Below are 4,246 nucleotides of genomic sequence, written 5' to 3'. Positions count from 1 at the left end.
GAGATATATCCAAAATGTGCAACAATTGACAGAGACAACTGACTACCTGGGCAATCACCCAAAGTCTCGTTTGCAATGTTGAGTCAACCAACTTTGGCTAAGGCCTAGCATAACTGACATACCATTATTAAAGGCAAGGAACTTTTCAAAACTATCTTACCCTGTCTTGGCAGGATATGACAGTCCTGTTTTATCCATTGATGCCGGGGCAGGTGCAAAACAGCCCGACGCTGGACACCAAAATGTAATGGCATAAATGAATGCAGACAGATTGTAAAAATATATACAGCTTTAATGGAGAAATAGACTTATAGAACCACCGTTCCCGCAGAGACCAGGAAAGCAGAAGCCAGCACTGCAAGCACGCTCACCAGATTTATAGGTAAACATTAGCCCAAGGCGAACACGCCCCCTAAGGGGCGGGACTTGTCCCTACAATTTAAATCTTTGCCACCATCTAAGGTTTTGTTTATATTATTTGAGCAGTCCACTGAAATCAGGAACAAGACAAGGTTGTACACTCTCTGCATATTTATTCAATATAGTTCTTGAAGTCCTAGCTAAAGAAATAAGACAACAAAAGGAAATAAAGGGGCTACAAATTGGAAAAGAAGAAATCACACTTTCATTATTTGCTGATGATATGATAGTATACATGAGTGACCCCAAACACTCTACCAGGGAACTTTTACAACTCATAAACACTTTCAGTAATGTAGCAGGATACAAAATTTAAAAAAAGTCAGCAACCCTCCTTTATACAGATTATGAAAGGGCTGGGAAAGAAATCAGAGAAACAAAACCCTTCACAATAGCCACAAATAAAATAAAATATTTTGGGGGTAATTCGAACCAAACAAGTGAAAAACCTGTATGACAAGAACTTTAAATCTTTAAAGAAAGAAACTGAAGAAGACATCGGAAAATAGAAAGATCTCCCTTGCTCTTGGGTAGGTAGAATTAACACATTAAAAATGACAATCTTACCAAAAGCAATCTACAGATTCAATGGAGTTCCCATCAAAATCCCGGCAAAATTTTTCACAGAGCTTGAAAGAACAATACTGAACTTCATATGGAAAAACAAAAAAATCAGAGATAGCCAAAACAACCCTGCACAATAAAGGAACTTCTGGAGGTATCACCAGTCCTGACTTCAAACTCTACTATAGAGCTTTAGTAATAAAAGCAGTCTGTTATTGGCATAAAAACAGACAGGAGGTTCACTGGAATCAAACTAAAGACCCAGATATCTATCCACACACCTATGAACACCTGATTTTTGACAAAGAAGCAAAAAATATAAAATTGAAAAAAGAAAGCATATTCAGCAATTGGATATCAACATGTAGAAGAATGAAAATAGATCTATATCTATTGCCATGCACAAAACTCAAGTCCAAATAGATCAAAGACCACACTGAACCTCAAAGAAGAGAAAGTGGGAATTACACTTGAATGCACTGGCACAGGAGACAACTTCCTAAATATAACCTGTCAGGAGCCATTTCAGGCTTCCCCTTTCTCACATCTCACAGGGCCTTGAAGTAAAAATCTTGAGACAGAAAACTTAAAGTTAGCCAAAACATTACGTGCTGATCATGGAGACTCGAGCTCTGGAAAGCACCACAGAGTGTCTTCAGGGCTTGCTGCTTATCACTAACAGCAGGTGTTCTAGCCACTGACCTTGCAACTGCCCTGCTTAGCTGCCAAACTGCCCCACTTAGTTGCCTAGATACTGAGCCCCTCCTTCCCTTTCCCCCTTCCCCCTTGCTCAGTTCCCCCTGCCCCGAGCTCCTCACTGAGGAGTATATAAGACACAAAACTTGCTTCAATAAAGGGGATGCCTTGACAAGGTATACTGCTTGGTGTCCGTTTCTCTCCACCCCCCCATGTCTTTCAGATAGTGCCTCTTCAAGACCCTGGAGTAACATAGGACCTGCTGGGCAGGTCAAGGGGCACCCGAACAGGGACTTGAAGCATGGCCTCCTATCGGGCGATGGAGCGCACCCCAGGACCAGGAAAAAAAGGAGATTCTGCAGCTGTAGTACTCGGACAGATATGCAGGAAAAGGTAGGCGCAGGATCATTGTCACCCCATAGACATGGGCATTTTCAAAGGAATAGAAATTCAGACAAGAATTTAAGCAATCATTCAGGGAGAGAGGAGTAAGAGTTAAAAAAAAAAGATTTAATAGACTTCTTATTTTTTATTGATGAGAAATGCCCTTGGTTGATGTTGACAGGGTCAGAAATTCACCCCCAGGCATGGGGCAAGCATTTGGTAAACAGGAGATCCTGAATGAGCTCATTTTTATGTTTGTTTGTGTATTGTGTTTCTGTTTCTGTGTAATTGTGAATCAGTAATTTAAAAATTGTACCTGCGCAGGATCTGTATTGAAACAGGACCAAGAGAGGAGACAGTCGTGTCCCAGACTTCTGGCCCTGAGCCCTGAAAGACGTTTCATGGGCATTTGTGGAAAGGAGGAGTGACCAGGTCGCTCGCCCTAGTCCCCGGGGGAGGCGTGAGACTCCATCTGTATTTTTGGATCTGACGCCGCATAGCTTCTGATTTTGAGTCTATGTCTGTCTTTTTGTTCTTGTGTATTTTCAGTTCTGCACCAGAGTGGTGGTGAGAGCACCAGCTTCTGGATTTGAGTTTGTGTCTGTCTCTTTGTATTTTTGTTCTTGTGTATCAGTTTGTCTTTGATAAAATAGGACAACAATTAACTACCCCTTTAACCTTGACTTTAGATCATTGGAAGGAGGTTAAAGATCAAGCTCATAATTAATCTGTAAAAATCCAGAAGAAACGCTGGCAGATGTTCTGTTCCTCAAAATGGCCCTCTTTTGAGTGGACTGGCCGTGGGACGGGACATTTAACTTGGATGCTATCTTACAGGTCAAGGAAAAAATCTTCCAAACCTCTCCCAACCCTGCCCTGCTGTATGCTAGGACAAGTGCTCAACAACAGTTTTAAGCTCCTACACTAAGGCTACCCACCCAGAGCGGTGAGCCTCAAGGTCCCGGGTAAGGGAGCCCGGGCACCCTCAGCCTGTGCTCCAGGGGCTCCTGTGCTCTCCTGGATCCCGCACTGCCTGCCCCTTCCTTCCTTCTGTCCCCGGATCATTGGGCTACCAGGCGGCCCTGTTTAGGTGCTGAAGAGTTCCATCTGGACGGGTGAGTGTGCTATCCAGGGGTGATAGTCCCGGAAGAGAGCACAAACCCCCCTCCCCCAGCTCCTTCTGCAGGGCTGTCTTTCTTAAGCACAACCCAGCACCCCAGCACCCCACACCCAACCCTGCCCTGCTGTATGCTAGGACAAGTGCTCAACAACAGTTTTAAGCTCCTACACTAAGGCTACCCACCCAGAGCGGGTGAGCCTCAAGGTCCTCAGTAAGAGAGCCCGGGCACCCTCAGCCTGTGCTCCAGGGGCTCCTGTGCTCTCCTGGATCCCGCACTGCCTGCCCAGTTCTTCCCTCTGTCCCCGGATCATTGGGCTACCAGGCGTCCCTGGTTTAGGTGCTGTTTAGGTGCTGAGGAGTTCCATCTGGATGGGTGAGTGTGTGCTATCCAGGGGCGATAGTCCCTGAAGAGAGCACAAACCCTCCTCCCTCAGCTACTTCTGCAGGGCTGTCTTTCTTACACCCCGTCCCCCACGCCTGCATTTTCTGCAAGGTCCTTTGCTCAGGAACAGTTTTCTGCTCCTACACTAAGGCTTTCAACCCAGAGCAGTGAGTGCCTGCCTACATGTCAGGCCTCAAGGACCCCTGAAAGGGAGCACGCGCACCTTCGACTTGTGAGGCAGGGTGTCCTGTGTTCTACTCGTCCCTGCACTGCCCCCCAAGTTCCTCCTTTTTGTCCGCGGGTCATTGGACTACCAGTCGTCCATGTTTGGGTGCTGAGGAGTTCCAGCTCGACGGGACGGGCACTGCTTCTACACTGAAGAGATACACCCAGAGACTCAGTCACAGCAAAGACTGGACCAAGACACCAGGCCTCTCCTGGCTCCATTTGAAGGAGGAGATGTGAAGGCGCCAATGCAAGACTTCCTCCAACAACCTGAAAGGCAACATGACATCAACAGAATCCAGGGATCCCGAAATAAGAATTGTGCACCCTACTCCAGAAGAATTAGAAGAAATCGACTCAAAAGTAAATTATATGAAAATAATAGAAGACCTTAAACAGGAGGTGAAAAACTGCCATAAACAATTAGAGATTACAAACAAAAAGGTAGAGGAAAT

This window comes from Alexandromys fortis, unplaced genomic scaffold (genome assembly GCF_014885135.2).
Source record: "Alexandromys fortis isolate MF-2015 unplaced genomic scaffold, M_Fortis_MF-2015_v1.1 scaffold_57, whole genome shotgun sequence".
NCBI classification, from domain to species: Eukaryota; Metazoa; Chordata; class Mammalia; order Rodentia; family Cricetidae; genus Alexandromys; species Alexandromys fortis.
Note: the sequence above shows the minus strand (reverse complement) of the source record.